This window comes from Acipenser ruthenus, chromosome 10 (genome assembly GCF_902713425.1).
Source record: "Acipenser ruthenus chromosome 10, fAciRut3.2 maternal haplotype, whole genome shotgun sequence".
NCBI classification, from domain to species: Eukaryota; Metazoa; Chordata; class Actinopteri; order Acipenseriformes; family Acipenseridae; genus Acipenser; species Acipenser ruthenus.
The window spans coordinates 43,143,962-43,161,366 of record NC_081198.1 but is presented as its reverse complement, the minus strand read 5'-3'; the positions used below and the strand labels follow the sequence as shown (position 1 = coordinate 43,161,366).

The 17,405-nt window shown below is 37.1% G+C and overlaps 1 protein-coding gene across 2 annotated transcripts in view; it reads left to right on the top strand.

Annotated features, from left to right (window-relative positions):
- The first annotated feature begins 696 nt into the window (after positions 1-696).
- LOC117411803 (plakophilin-4-like) overlaps positions 697-17,405 on the top strand; it is a 59,236-nt gene continuing 42,527 nt past the window's right edge. For both annotated transcript variants that reach the window (XM_034019578.3, XM_034019572.3), the window contains exon 1: positions 697-932. The gene's annotated coding sequence lies outside the window, so the exon portion shown is untranslated. The remainder of the gene's footprint in view (positions 933-17,405) is intronic.

Sequence of the window (17,405 nt, the reverse complement as noted above, 5' to 3'; positions counted from 1 at the left end):
ATTATAGAAAGAAAAAAAAAAAAAACTTGCCCCAACTTATTTTGAACTTTACTTTCTGTCAGTTTGAGAAACACACATATTCAATCATTTTCCTTTTTCCAGCTGAAAAATTGCCGAACCAAGTGCACACAAGATACCCTTGCGAGAATACTAAATGCATAAGATGCAGTTAAGACACAAGCATCTCTCTGGTCCGACAAGTACAGTAACGGTACTGTTTTATTTGCATGTACAGACCCTGTCCGAAAGAGAACATTAAACGTGTTTGAATCAAGACATAGACGTGTGTTAAACTTCCGTTTTAGTTCAATTTTGTTCCGAGATTATATGAAATAAATAACGCAACTAGCCTGTAGTAGTTTTCAAGGACATGCAAATACTGAATGTGTACCAGTTTAATTCTGTGAATAATGCATCTTTTACATCGATAATTACATTTTGGGGGTATACACCTCTAAGAAAACACAACAAATATGAGATGTTTTTGTTCTGTAATATACCTTATAGTATATTATATCTGGCCCACAGTGGTTCTTTATACAATTATATGTAACAAACATTAGTTACCTAACCTAACCCAGTCTGTCTTTCTTCTTCGACAGTCCGAGAGTTGACAACATTTGTAACCACGGTAACCTACCCTCCGTTTTAATTGGACTGTTTAACAATAGAGCGCTCCAATGATGTTCCCACCTTTTGGGCGTCTGCCCAATGGAATCCAGACCTAGAAAGCTCCTGTGTAGTGACGTCACGCCTTCTCGTACAGGCACGGGAGGAGAGAGAAGAGAACTCGCTCCACATGCTATAGAGACGAGCTAGTTATACGAGTGGGTCTTAGTCATTTGTATTACAGTATTATTAAATGTAAGCCTTTCGATGGCGCCCTTCTTCAAAACGTACGGGCTGGCTTAATACCCCTCCTCCTCCTCACAGTAAGTATTTATCCATGCAAAACGCATTTAAATGGATTCATCTCGTGTGCATATGTAGTACTCTGTACTAAACTCGCGTAGTTCTTGTTTTGCACAATTAAAATGTTTTGAATCGCAACTAAAATGTGTTAAGTTACAGCATGTCGTGCTTTTAAAATACATCTGAAACAATCGAATGGAACGCTCGTGTCGATTATTAATTATGTGATGCAAAGTAATCTTTACCTTGCGACTTGTTTACACCTAACCGAACATTTTCAATGCATGTCTCGTCTTATGCACAACTGTATCACATAGACATCTAAATGGATTAGTATTGCAAAAATTAGCACATTGGTATCGATTGTATAAAGTGGATCAAGTTACGTCATTGCTATTTAGGTCCGATTACACTAAAATATGCTTGGGGTCACCAGTCTGTAGTGTTTGCGGTGTGGTAGGCAGGTGTGTGCTGTGTAGGAATCTGAAGAATGCCCGGGGAGGAAAAGAAAAAAAGAAGAAGAAAACGCTTACCATTGGAGGACAGTAGCACATACTACCTCGTTTTCTTTCATGGGTACTAAACGCTGAAATTGATTTTTTTTTTTAACACCGAATTAAAAAGAGCCTTTTTTAATTACCAAATCTAACAGAACTACAGTAAAGTCTGTTTTTGTTAGCGCATCACAGTTTGCACTGTTTTTGTAACTTGAATCGATCAAGTACGGCAGTACTAGAATCAACAGTAAATGTACTGAAGAAATGTTAAAAAAAAGAAGAAAAAAAAGTCTGTGTTTAGATTGAGCCGATAGTTGTTTGGTGCTGCTGTAGAATTGCTGGGCGTGTCGATTTCCATCTGAAACAACACAACACCCCAGCAGGGCACCCACTTAACATAACAACAAAAGAGAAGAGTTATCAGATTTCATGTAACTGCACATTATAATTAAGGACAGAGCCCCCACAATTACAAACGTGTTTATTTTTATTTTTTTTATTCTTTGTGTCAATCTGTCTAAAATAAACCTTTTTTTTTTTTAAACTTTCTTTTATAAGTTTGTTCTTCAATAAAGCCGACATATCTTTATAATATGGAACTCCCGATACTGGCTGTAAGATTTGAAGCACTGTTAATCAAACCTGCCCTTCAGTATTTATTTATTTATGGCTGTACTCCTGTTAATCCTAGAACTTTCAGGAAGGTTTAACATACTTGCTGGTTACAAATCTTTAAAACCAAATCATACATAAAGAAATGTATCACTAAATAATCACTAGCTGTGACCAACTGTTCAGAACTAACAGCCCGAGTGTCAGTTGAATTGATTTGAGATTTAATTTTGATACAATGATCGTGATACTGTGCATAACAAATAGCACTCATTGTGAAATCAGCATCTATGATTGGCCAAGATGTTCTTGAATGATACATACATCATTGTATTGCAGGTAGTAATATGTTTTCAATGTAGGAGGCTGTGTGGTCCAGTGGTTAAAGAAAAGGGCTTGTAACCAAAAGGGCTTGTAACCAAGAGGTCCCCGGTTCAAATCCCACCTCAGCCACTCACTCATTGTGTGACTCTGAGCAAGTCACTTAACCTCCTTGTGCTCCATCTTTCGGGTGAGACGTAATTGTAAGTGACTCTGCAGCTGATGCATCTGATGCATAGTTCACACATCCTAGTCTCTGTAAGTCGCCTTGGATAAAGGCGTCTGCTAAATGATAATAATAATAATAATAATAATAATAATGTCACCTTTACAATCACATTTCATAAGACTACATTTAAACAAGCACTTCAAATTTTGCCTTATCATATTGGATCTGTGTATTGAGATTTATCATGACTTGTGGTGTTCCTGCAGTTCTTCTGTCTTTGAAACCTAATTAATTGCACCGACTTTGATAACATATTGTTTGTGATACTTCATGATGTTATGATGTTTGGACTGGTGGTGATTTAAAGTATCTGTATTGGGATAAAAAGACACAGTTTTATCCAGCCAGGCAGAATGCACACTGTTACAGTAGCTATGATTTCATAATTGATTAGGCAACTGGAGGAATTGTGCCTTTGCACAGATCACACAGCAACAACCACCATGGCAATCTACAGTATTTCAGTTTGGATTTGCATAGACTGTATTTGAAGCATTGCTTTGCTAATGCTGTATAATGACGCAGTAGTTTGTATCTACTTTACACTAGTACCAAAGACAACTGCAAGCTAAATGAGGCACGCATGCTACACATCAATAATGATAAAAATGCAACCACAAAGAGCTTGGACAGATTGGCTGGATAGTATTTGTTGTCCATATCACACTGGGCCTATACTTTGCATGCCTGCAAGTAGTAGAAAACATAATTGAGTCAGGTTCTCCAGTCTTTACGACAGGTACTTTATATTGTGGCTTCAGTGAGATTTGGCTGCATTGTTGAAACCAAAACAAGAAGTGGCGTGTTTGTGTTTTGTAAACGGTTAGAGCAGCATAAGTATTTTTTGTAAGGATGGCTGTATTTTTTCTCATTCACTTTGACCTTTTGGTGTGTATATATAGGTAGTAGTGCACTGTGTAGCAGTTTAAATGAGGGTTGGGAAATGGGCTAGGCATGAATCAATCCCACCATTTATCACTACCCTATTATTAAAATAATGCCTCAGATTTTGGAGTTCTAAATATTTTTTTATTATTAGCTATCAGTGATCCCAGACTGGTTGGCACAGGGGTGATGTAAACCACTTGAATTCTTAATTGTTTATAGAAAACACTATTTGAAATGTGCACGTGTGGGTCATTCCATGCCAACTCAACCAATGCCGCTGCCCGTCCGTCTCAGATCTTCCTAGAAAAATTCACCTGGGGCTTTTCAGACACGCTGAGTTCAGAAATGATTATTTATTTTTTTTAATTTCCTCTTCGACCTGTGACCTTGCAAAGGTCAACCTAAAGTGATAAAGGGACCTTGACCAGAGAAATCACCCTGGGTGCAGTTTAGACGCTACCATCATGTGTAGCACCTCATTCTTCTCGTATTGAACAGGGCTTTTCAGAAAAAATACTAGCAGCACCCTACTCACTCCTGTAGGGGATGCGGGTCCTAAAATGTAAGTATTGCTGTAAGAACCTTAGGAACCAGTCTTCCAAATTCTGTGAAAAACTTTTGGTTTCAAGTCCCACCACTGATCATTAAACCCCCTTGAAATTGTAATTTTTTGCTATTTGTACCAAGTTTAGGCTGTAATAACTTGCATGGGGGGCAAAGATGTGCTTCGATAAATGTTGATGAGATCTACAGCATCAAGCAAAATATGTTGGGACCCACATCCCCTATGGGGTAAAGGGTTAGGCTGAAGTTCAAATAAAACTCGTCAGTTACCCCTCGTCTTGCAATTTGCCAGGAGTGAGTAGGGTGCTGCTAGTATTTCTTTCTGAAAAGCCCTGTTCAATACGAGGAGAACTAGGTGCTACACACGATGGTAGCATCTAAATTGCACCCAGGGTGATTTTTCTGGTCAATGTTTCTCACTTTAGGTTGACCTTTGCAAGGTCACAGGTCGAAGGGGAAACTTAAAAAAAAAAATTCCACCTGCAATGAAGTTGAGTTTCTAAGGAGGTAGGATTGACTACAACCTGTGCTTTTCAGTGTTTGACTGTTCTTTGCTTTTTCAGTATAACCTCCTTACCACAGGGCTGAGGAAAGCCTTGGTGGAGTCTAGTCTTCTACTGTACACCCCCATTAGCATCCAATGCGAACTTGAATTTCCAGCCGTATTGTTAAGTACCTACTCTCAAAGGCTTCGTGGTTTATTTAATCATCCTACTGGGATAAGCCACATCAGAGAATCTACCTCGGTTGTATTCAGTGTTTATTTTTACAGGTTATCCATGGATAACCAGAGAGGTGGTTGATGTGGATTATTTCGGTGGTTTGTAGTTTGATCAAATAAACCCCATTGCCTCTTGAATGAAACCACAATCAAATATTTATACAAAGATACAAACTGTTGTGTTACAGCTGTCTCCGTGCATAATCAAATGTGATACTGATTTACTTTTTCCGTGTTCACTAGATATTGTGCTTTATTGTAATATCCAGAAATAGTGCATATGTTTGATTTGCCATGACTAAGTACTAACTATGTAGATAAATAAGGGGTGGAGTTCTGTGATGTCATATTAATTCAGCTACTTATTTAAAAGAATGTGCAGAGTGTGTTATTTTAGTCTACAGAATAATGCGATTGTCACTGATATAATGCTTTGTGGGGTTTTGTCTTGGTTACTAATCCCCTCCTTTGTCCAGAAGTCATTCATTCATTCAAGCTTCAGCTTGGCTGTGACAGAGAGCACATCTATTGAATGTGTATGTGGGCTTTTTTTTAACATTGATGAAACTGAATTACAGTGTGATAGTTTGCAGTTGTTAAAATTGTAAAATGAAACTATAAAAATAGCTACAGAACTCCTATATAATTTGCTTGCAGTACTAAATTAGATACAGGTCTAAAATATTAGATTTACTTTTTTCCCCCCTTTTAAGTCAACTTTTTTTTTTTTTTTTTAAGCATTCAAAACCATTGTCTGTCTTAACTAGTAGTCATCCCGATTGTCAATGCTTCTTGAGAACGAGGCAGGAGAAAACACAATGCACATTAGTCATAAGTTGCACCCTCACAGCAAGGTGTGATGGAAACAAGAGAATGAATTCTCAGCCATAGTCCACCTTGACACTCTTTTTGTTTACACAAGGCCAGGACGCTGTTTGAATTGTATCCAGGGCAGCAACTGGAGTTTACTGATACTGTTCATCAGATTTTCTATTTTTTTTATTATTATTACACTGTATTTTTAAAATACAATATACACAATGCCTCAACTCTATTTATTTATTTTCTTTGCAGAGCACCACCAACAAAAGTAAATCATGCAGCATTCACTATATATATATATATATATATATATATATATATATATATATATATATAGACATGCTCAAATTTGTTGGTACCCCTCCACAAAAAACGAAGAATGCACAATTTTCTCTGAAATAATTTGAAACTGACAAAAGTAATTGGCATCCACCATTGTTTATTCCATATTTAATAGAAATCAGACTTTGCTTTTGATTTTTTATTCAACATAATATTGTAAATAATAAAACAAATGAAAATGGCATGGACAAAGATGATGGGACCCCTAACCTAATATTCTGTTGCACAACCTTTAGAGGCAATCACTGCAATCAAACGTTTTCTGTAGCTCTCAATGAGACTTCTGCACCTGTTAACAGGTAGTTTGGCCCACTCTTCCTGAGCAAACTGCTCCAGCTGTCTCAGGTTTGATGGGTGCCTTCTCCAGACTGCAAGTTTCAGCTCTTTCCATAGATGTTCGATAGGATTCAGATCAGGACTCATAGAAGGCCACTACAGAATAGTCGAATGTTTTGTTCTTATCCATTCTTGGGTGCTTTTAGCTGTGTGTTTTGGGTCATTATCCTGTTGGAGGACCCATGACCTGCGACTGAGACAGAGCTTTCTGACACTGGGCAGTACGTTTCGCTCCAGAATGCCTTGATAGTCTTGAGATTTCATTGTGCCCTGCACAGATTCAAGGCACCCTGTGCCAGGCGCAGCAAAACAGCCCCAAAACATAACCGAGCCTCCTCCATGTTTCACTGTAGGTATGGTGTTCTTTTCTTTGAAAGCTTCATTTTTTCGTCTGTGAAAATAGAGCTGATGTGACTTGCCAAAAAGCTCCAGTTTTGACTCATCTGTCCAAAGGACATTCTCCCAGAAGGATTGTGGCTTGTCAATATGCATTTTAGCAAATTCCAGTCTGGCTTTTTTATGTTTTTCTGTCAAAAGTGGAGTCCTCCTGGGTGTTCTTCCATGGAGCCCACTTTCGCTCAAAAAGTGACGGATGGTGCGATCAGAAACTGACGTACCTTCACCTTGGAGTTCAGCTTGTATCTCTTTGGCAGTTATCCTTGGTTCTTTTTCTACCATTCGCACTATCCTTCTGTTCAATCTGGGGTCGATTTTCCTCTTGCGGCCGCGCCCAGGGAGGTTGGCTACAGTTCCATGGACCTTAAACTTCATAATAATATTTGCAACTGTTGTCACAGGAGCATCAAGCTGCTTGGAGATGGTCTTGTAGCCTTTACCTTTACCATGCTTGTCTATTATTTTCTTTCTGATCTCCTCAGACAACTCTGTCCTTTGCTTTCTCTGGTCTATGTTCAGTGTGGTGCACACAATGATACCAAACAGCACAGTGACTACTATTCTCCATTTAAATAGGCTGAATGACTGATTACAAGATTGGAGACATGTGTGATACTAATTAAAGAAACGAATTAGTTTGAAATATCACTATAATCCAATTATTTATTATCTTTTCTAAGGGGTACCAACAAATGTGTCCAGGCCATTTTAGAATATCTTTGTAGAATAAGTAATAATTCATCTCATTTCACAGCTTCTTTGCTTTATTCTATGACATACCAAAGGCATGCAAGTATACATGATAAAATAGCTTTTAATTTCATCACTTTTCAGGAGGAATGAAGCATTATTTCAGTGAGCTGTAAGGGTACCAACAAATTTGAGCACGTCTGTGTGTATATATATATATATATATATATATATATATATATATATATAATTTGTGCTGATGAAAATAACATTATGGTTGTCACTAGTGGAGAAATTGGTCCACTTTGGTATCAACATTCCTCACAGGTCTTCACACCATGTACAGCTATTAGGAAATAGTATGTGGGAGTTGAATACAGATACAATAAAGCCCAGCAACAGGAGATTTATTATTGTGAAAACTCATGATTAAACTGAGGAATTGCTTTTTTTAAATTTTTTATAAAGATTCTAAAAAAGTAGAACCTTGCTGCTGATTCATTACTGTACGTCTGTCCTTGATAGTGTTGATAAACTAGCTAAGCCAAGAGCCAAGAGTTTTAAAAAAACTGTGCTTGATACAGTAATGCATGGGTGGGGAATGGACTCTCTGATCCATTTTCTGTTAGCTTTTAAAACCTTTTTTGTTTACAGCACAGTTGTTCACAGATAGTTACATTTGCTTTAAAGTAGAAATACAAACTAAAGTAAAAACAATAATGGGTCTTTCATACTAAAACAAGCCAGCTGTTTGTACTCCTGTGTCTTTTCTTCTGAATTATAAGCCCATAGCTGTTGTACTACTATAAAAGCCAACCCTGATACTTGCCAGTGTCAGCCAGTATCACTGCTCCCATTCATATCCAGAGTGTTTGTTATATATCTGGGATGTCTTGGTAGTGGTTTTTGACTTCATTCTTGTTGATAATATTTAGGGATGGAGATCAGACTCCCATTGCATAGCTGTTGCATCGATGCCTGGTTTGACTTTGAGCTTAACAAGGCACACTTGTTATCTGCATACACCATGGCTAATCAAGTTCTAAGTAAAAGCTGGAATGGTTTGAAATGATATGCAGTAGGAGTTTTATTTCCATGCTTGCAATTTGATAAGACCTTGATGCATTGGTTAACATTTGAATTAAGAAATAGTCACGTACTATGTAAATAGGCGACTGTAACTGTTGTAACTGTTTAGTTACTGTAGGGATATGCAAAGAGTTGCGTCCTAGTGTATATATATTTGAAATGTTGCTCAATAATTTAAACAATACAGCCTAAGTTATTTGTATGATCTGTTTTAGGAGATGGCAGCCCTCTTACTAGAGTGTTGCTATTTCTTGTTTATGCAGAGAGGCACATTGTTGGGTTTTTGTCTTTTACCACCATGAACATTTTATGTCAAAGTCATAACAGGAAAAAAGGGGTAACCACAGGCTCTCCAGTGGTAAAATATGTAAGTACACATGTATACATTTAATTTTGAATGAAGTTAAATTGAATCTGTATCCCTTTAAACATTACCAGCAGCTATTTTATGCTTGCTTTTGCACAAATGACAAATACAACACTGAAATCAGTTACTACAGTACTTTGCTGTACCACCAGGCTTTGCAGTTATTGGTACAATAAAGTCCCAGTCAATGTAAAGGACTGGCTTGTAGTGGAAGTACTGTACTGTAGTTGCGAATGGTATTTTTGTTACCAGTTCTGTTAAATTTTTACATGACTTCACTACTTTGAATAATAATGTCATTTGTTTGTGTTTTGGCTTGACAGTATTTTTTCCGTTTAGGAGTGCATTTCCAATTAAATACAAATACTGTCTTTTGATTGAAAATTCTACAGGAGCTTTAAAACTAATATCTTGCTGAATTAGCTAGATAACCCCCTGAATGGGATTCAGATTAAAATGTTGTTAGGATCCTGGGTAACACAGGATTAATGCTGAACAAAAAGCATGTCAGCACTTTTTTAGATGAACCAGACAACGGATTTTGTACAATGAAAATACTAATCTTGGGGTCCAGGAACACTGAGGGACTGCACAATAGATTGCACTGTATTTATGGTTTAACAGCTGCAATATAAATCTAACACAAACTTTATATAAATGTCTACTGTATCTTGGTGTAATTTGAAACCTGGTTGAAAATGCTTAATTCTAAAAACTCTGTCTAACTTTTATTTGACTACTTTTTGGTTGGATTCAATGCTCAGATTATTTTGTAACTTTGTCACAAAGTAAGTTGCCTTGGAGTTTATATTCTTTATTTTATATAAAAAAATCAAACATTTCTTCTGCATTCTTCGAGTCTAGACAGTGAACATAATGGGTAGGGGTACTGTATGAGGTAATGGTAGAATATCTCATAAGAAATATTTTTAATGGTAGGGATAAATAAATACAGACATACTGTAGTTGCTCACTTTAAGTGTCTCAATTTTAGTAAGATCCTTCACACACACACACACACACACGTACTTTGACGGATACTGTAGTGTGCTATCTGGTTTAGCATACATTAATATCCGGAGAATGCTGCAGTGCTGTACTATTGTTAAGTGGGAGCAGTAGCAGGAACAATCTCTCTCCAATCTCTGTCTGTGAACCATGCATATGAACAGCAGAGAACTCTGAGCCACTAAAGCCTGCTAGGAAATTACACTGATTGCTGCATGTCTGTAAAAAGCATGAAATATAGTGTTACTGTTGGGATCTGTTTTTAAATTATTTTTTTACTCTAATTTGAAATTAAAATGTGTACGATTATAGTGACTGTACTAATGTGTTTGCTTTTTTTTCTTTTCTTCTTTTCTCTCCAGAGTATGTTTTGGTTGGAAAATGTCTTGTATCAGTTGGTCTTCATTGTTACAGTAAAAACCTTGAGTCACACATTATCGTGCAGCTGCACATTCCTTGAAGCTTATTGTTGTTGGCAGGAGTGATTTGTCTTTTAGAAAGAAGATAACTATTTTATTTTGTTATACTGTATGGTATATCAAGTTTTTAATTGTAATAAATACATCACCTAAGGTTATACAGCAAGTCATTCCAAATGTCATATGCCAGTGTGATACTAAACTTGTAGAATACAATTGTATTCTTTTGATCTTCATATATTATGCCCAGTAACAGAAATTGCAAGTTGGATATTTCCTCATTTGGATGAATGATTATATACAGTATAATACAATTTTCAAGTATGTAACACTTTCTTCTTGTAATCCCTTTTTGTTGTGTAATGATGCATGCTGTTAGCATGGGCATTGGAAATGAAGATTGTTAATGTACAGTTGAGCTGATGTGTAGGTAGTAGCAGCGTTCCTGTAAATAACATGATTCCTCATGCAGAGAGCATTGCTTTGCCATCTGGGACTGGAGAATATTTCTGAATGTGTTGAGGCCCCCCTAAAGCAATCTTGCGGACCCTCAATTTGGGAACCACTCTGTTGTGCATGTTGTCCCATCCCTGCTTTGTCTGCGTACAACTATAGACAGTAAGTGCTTCCAAGCGTAGAAAAAATGTGCTATATTTTACTAGTAAACTCCTGAACCATTGTAGTTATTGCCTCCTAGTTTTTCCAGGTTACATAACATCAGCAAAGACTATATATCACAGGGCAAGTGGTTACTGAGTTATGAGCCCCCAAAGTGGACGCGAGGACAGACATGGCATCCCTTCAGCACCCCAGAACTCAAAAGGGAGAGCTGATGCACACTCGTGATTTTAATGCGTCATAAAGCTGTGTAAGTCTGGAAAACGGCACACCTTGTCTACTCGCTAATGGTGTTTGGTTAGAAATAATCAATTAAGAAATGTTTATATGCTTCGAGACAGCAAATAATTGATAGAACAGATAACAAAAAAAAAAAACTGTGGTTTCCATGTCAAATATTATCCGCTAAACTATACAAATACAGTTTGGCAAAATTGTATTTGTATCCATCTGTTGAGGTTAATGGCCCTATGGCAACACTGACAGGTCTTTCTAGGACAGTTTGAGTTGGTCGTTTGAGATTTTTTAAATAATACAGTATAATAAAGTAATGATGTGCCAGCAATGTGAGCAATCAGGCTCCTGCTAAATCTGCTCTTATTATAGGTTATCCAACCATAAATCCATTTCGCCTGAGTCTCTAGGTCTTTTAATTGATTTATCTGTTTAAAGAGATCCAGGCAACCCTAAATGGAAAGCAGTTTACCTAGACCAGTTCACAGCATATTTAGCATGTATCTGCTATCCCTTTTGAGGTCTGGGGTGCGTAACCAATTGCTTTGTGACACTAACAATGCATATATAGTCTGTTAGATAACCTGAAGGACTACAGTGGTTCAGGAGTTGTCGCAAGTACAATATGGCATTTTTATTGGTGTCATTATTTTTGTTTACGCATTTGCCTCTGTAGAATTATCAGGTAATATGTTGACATATTATTGAATTACATAAACAGTTCTGCGCGTGCAGCGAGTGTGAAGATTTCTTGAATACTTTGTAAAATCTGAACTGTCAAACATGGCCCCTCTTCAGTGCTTGTTTTCATCCATTACAGGCAACCCCCACCCAATTATAGGCCCATAACTTAAATAATGAGAGTTGAGAGAAGATACGTTGGGATTCTTCCTAAAACACATCCAGATACTCTCAAATACAATATGAAAATAATCTGAGTAGTGTGTGTGTATGTGTGTGTTTTGTGTCATTTGGAGGACAAATTTCATACTACCTTTTATATACTGTAGTCTTTTACAATAGGATGAAGTCCATTTTGCTCTGGTAGGTGGCTGCATACATTTCCTGTGTAATCTTTGGTAGCAGTGCTCCCTGTTTAAACAGTGCAGCATTTTCTGTGTAATTTTGACTGAAGAGGAGCATTATGCTTTGGGTTAAGGTCAAGTGGGGTTTGCATAAATGCTACCACATGATAGTAATGTTATGCATGATATCGTACCACACGTGGGGGCAGGGGGTGAGGAGCATTTCACGATTTGTACATTTAAATTCCAACAATACCCCAGTTAATCTTTTTTTATATTTTTAAAAAGTAAAGGGGGAAAGAACAAAAATATACTGTAATGGATAATGATGTATGTTGGAGGATTTCAGTGGGTATTTATAGAGTAGGAAAAAAAATGTTGTCGGAGAGCTTTACAAAACTATTGGTAACTGCTTCGGGCATTGGGCGTCGCATTTTTTTTATTCTAATGAAGGATAGTTTAGGATTTAAATGTAGTTTGGGGACACATTAATTAGTGATGACATGCACGCAGTAGACATGAATGGAGTGTTAATGAGCTATGAGACGTGGATGGAGCTGAACTGCTAAGATCTGGTTTGTTGTAGGAATTCTGATTATGGATACTTTAGAAATGTTACCTTTAGGAACGTGCACATTAAAGTACATTGGAAGTGGTTGTAGACATACAGTAGGTATACAGTAATGATATCATATTGTGGAGAAAATGTAACCTTGATGGTATTTTATAGATTGCATTTTGAATATTAAAGTCAAAACCTGCAATTCCCCAAACACAGCATTTTTTGAATCATGTTGAATCATAATTTAAAAACATTGTAAATTAAGAATACAGTATGTTTTTCTTAAAACCTTAGTGTGTGATCAAGGTACTGGGTTTTTCTATTTTCACATTATTGGCAGTGCAGACTCTAGTGCATGGGACTGTTGCCATGACACTGGTAATTTTGTAAGAGCTCCGACCAAACAGCAAGAAAAAAAATGTGTTTTTAATGTAGGCAAAAGGATTTGCCAATGAAAGAAAGATGATGCATCATTTCAAGAATATAGAAATGACTAAATTAAAAGGTACAATTTAAGTGAAGATTATGTTGTTGCTGTCCTTGTGCGTAATGTGTTTAACCTGCATGCCAGTAACTATTGATATTTCAGATTCTGTTTTCATGATGAACACTGATACTGTTCATCGTCAATAGGATTTGGCACTGGTTATTCTAGTTTAAGGATGTAATGTAAAATTGTGGGGTTATTTTTTATTTTTTTTTGGGGGGGGGGGGGTTCCAGCAGGCTGCAAATATATTAAATAAAAAGATATTCATCCATAAAAATGTGACTGAATTGCACTAAATGAATAAGACATCCTTGAGCTAGAGTATGTGCACTGTTATACAGAAGCACTTGACTTTAAATGTTGCTAGAGTTCCCACAGTTATCCTTTAATCCAACATTACATAATCAATAGGCAAGTGTACATTATTGATAAATGTGCAGCCTACTAAGCTAAAATAATGCCGTTTTACTGGCATGATTGGTCTTTCACATAAACCGTCTTTAGATAAAGCAAAGCTGAGCCAGGGGTATGAGCATGCCCTATTTTATATCTACCGTATCTACATCTTAACTTTAAACCTTGATTAACAGTTATTAAACCTTGTTAACAATTTGAATCTAATGGAAATCAGAACAGTGATTTTTTTTTTCAACTCTCAAGGGAGCAGGTGCTTTACATTGGTTAGATATACTGATTTACGGTACAGCAAGTGTATTTGTTGAGTCGAATTCTAAAGCTTATAGTATTGAGGTATAAAAGCTACAGCAGACAACATACAGTACAGTTCTTTCTGTGAAAGTTTTTTTTAGTATTTTTAGTGAACCAAGTAATACTGTCTGTAGCATACATGCAACTTGCTTAAAATGTTCCAACAGTAATAGAAAATAAAATATTTATGTGTGTTTCATGACTGTGTTTTGGCTATCCCGCATTGTCATATATATCTTCTTCTGTGAACAGTACTGCAAGATGATTCTGGTTCAATATATTAAAATATAGTCAGATATAGAAACGGATGTTATTCTAGCACTTGTATAGTATTTATCAAATGTACCAAGGAACAAGCCAAAGTACTATTATCTTGTAAGCTGCTATGTTTTATTGACATTATGTATTCAGGTTTATTTGTAGTGTGTGTTTGGTCCGCTCGCTGATCGCAGTGAGTTCATGTTCAGTGGGTATGTGTTTCAGTTACAGTAAATGTTGGAGGGAAACTGCTTCTCCAGCTGGAAACATTCATGAGTATGTTTTTAGGGCGTGTCATACTAGAAGCAAATGAATAATTTTCTGTTCACAAGCCTTGCCGGAACTTACAAATAAGTAGAGGATCTCATAAATGGTTTTGTTTCCAGGTGAAAATGGATTGGCCTACACCTTACTTGTCTGAAAATGTTTTCACTTTTGACACAGAAGTGGGCACAGTAAAGAGAAATCTCCAGTGAAAGATGTACCCTCAGGGGATCTAATGTTGCAGTTACAGTACTGCATCATTGTTGACAAATCTAGCATCAGATGCCCTTGGAAAAACAAACTGATTTTTTTTTTTTTAGTTTTTGCTGAAAACTAGTTAAGGTTTGTGAACTAAGGATTTCCTATATGTTGTTTCTTTTCTGTTTTTTGTTGTTGTTCTTTTTTTTTTTTTTTACACCAAAAGCTCTTCAACAGTAGAAAAGAGATGATATTGCTTATAGGGTTGGGAGGTGCATGTATAATATTGTTTGTGCTAATAAGAGGTAAGAAAAACCTTAGCAATCCCTTGAAAAGCCTGCAAAATCTGATGATTAGAATATTTTTCAGGAGAGATTTCCTTGTGATTTATACATACATACATACATACATACATACATACATACATTGCATAGCATAGCATAGCATAGCATAACGTGGGATACATTTGTCATTTTGAATAACATTCTTACCCAGACTAGTTTTTGAATGTGTCTTTGCTTACATTGTAATCCAGTGTTGTACTGCCACCAATAAGTGTTTTACACAAATTCCCATTCCCTTTTTTTATTTTTATTTTTTAATAATTTAGTTGTTGCCAATTATTTTTTTAATTCTTTTCTCTCCAATTTGAAATGGCCAATTATTTTTAGGCTCAGCTCACCGCTACCACCCCTGCGCTGACTCTGGAGGGCAAAGACGAACACACGCTGTCCTCGAAGCGTGTGCTGTCAGCCGACCGCTTTTTTTCACACTGCGGACTCACCATGCAGCCACCCAAGAGCTACAGCGTCGGAGGACAACGCAGCTCTCTGGCAGCTTACAGGCAAGCCCGCAGGCGCCCGGCCAGACTACAGGGGTCGCTTGTGCGCGGTGAGCCGAGGGTACCCTTGGCGACCTAACCCTCCCTCCCCCGGGCGGCGCACGGCCAATTGAGTGCCACCCCCCTGGAGGCTCCCGTCCTCGGTCGGCAAAGGAATAGCCTGGACTTGAATTCGCGAAGTCCAGACTATAGGGCACATCCTGCACTCCATGTGGAGCGCCTTTACTGGATGCGCCACTCTGGAGCCTAAATTCCCATTCCCTTTTAATCAATTCCAACACCTCATTGATTAAAATTGCAAGTGGCAGTGTTCTGTTAAAATTAGCTTCTCACAGTGGCAACAAATTGCATAAATTAAAGTCACTTAGTCAATTCAATTGGCTTCAAATGAAAGCAGTTGAAGGATCACAACAATTATGTCTCTAAAAGATAAATTCCAATTACTTTGAAGGAATTGGAATTAGGAATTGATATTAAAAAGGAATTGAAAATGGAATTGAAAAACAGGAATTGACCCCAACCCTGAACCTGTAGCCCCTTCATCAACACCAGTAACGGTACAGAGACAACAGCGAGATAACGGTAGAGACAACAGAGAGGCTACAAATTGACAGACTGAGCTCAAGGTTCTACCTAAAAAGATAGCTGCGAAGAGGCCATAAACAAGGTTTGAAATTAATCTGTGTCGACGCATACAGTAGTCTGTTAAAGGAAAGTGAAGATCCGGCAGGTAAAATAATCCCTGAATTAATCGATTTTAATCTCACTCTCTCTCGCTCTCAAAAAAAAAAAAAAATGTATTATTCGATGTTGCATGTTGAAATGGTTGAGTACTTTTTTGAATAGCACACAGAATTTCACGGCCAGCCTGATCCTGTTCATTTTCAATTCAACCTACTCGCTGTTTGTGGATTTGTTCTTTGGTTCCTCTCCTTTATGTATTCGGCCCCAGCACTGTGTGTAAATGGTAGTTTTGTTTGTCTTTCGATCTCACAATTCTACAAAATCATAATAAAGATACAGCCTGCTAGCCCTTAAAGAATATTAAAGATGTAGGTTTATAATTGATTAGCGTTGGTAAAGTGAATTAATCCAGAGTTTTGTTATGGGAGGAAGTAATCTGACTTTGTGTTGTGCGGCAGGGTGTGCCCCCTGTGTACGGGTTCAAACATACTGTAGCTGTTCCTAAGCAAGGGGAAAGACGATGGGGATTTGGAATGTTTTCCAAAGGATTTTTACATTTAATTTGTGTCATGTGCTAAGGCAGCTTGGACAGCTGGGATGGAGTTGATGGCTTTTTGTTTCTGCAGAAAAGAAATGCAGACCAAAAACATTATAATGTGAAACTTTGTGTCCATTAACTGACACTGATTTAATTCTTAGTAAATGTTAATCCTTAAATTATACAGGTATTTACCTCTTGAATAAGGTTTTATTTTTTTGTGGAGCTGAATGTTCCACGCCATCGACCTCCTGAGTTCTTCTCACATCCTGTGTAATTGAAATGATGCCCTGAATGGAACCTGCATATTCCTATGGTACCTGTCTCATTGAATTGAGGGAAGTGACACAGTGCAAACGGTCACAGTAAATACAAATTGAACTTCACCAAATTTTCAGCACATAGTTTCACATCAGGATGCATGGTTTTTATTAGATAAGATACACTTTTTGTGGATATTAAATATCACAGGTGACTGAACTAATGTGTTCTTGTTGTTTTAAATTCTCTGTTCTGTTTTTTGTCATCACATCCTGGTGACTTTAATGCTCAGATGTTTATAGCATCCCGATACCACGCCACCCTCAATAGAGCTCTCTGAATCATGCATAATCTTGAAATACATCTGGTACACCAAACCATTAACCTGTTCCTCTGCAACACTAGTGGGATGTAGATTCATTAATAAAAAATAAAAAAATACAACCCTAAAAATAAAATTTAGCATTGCAGTTATCCCACAAATATTAGCTTGGATAACAAATCCCACTGTTT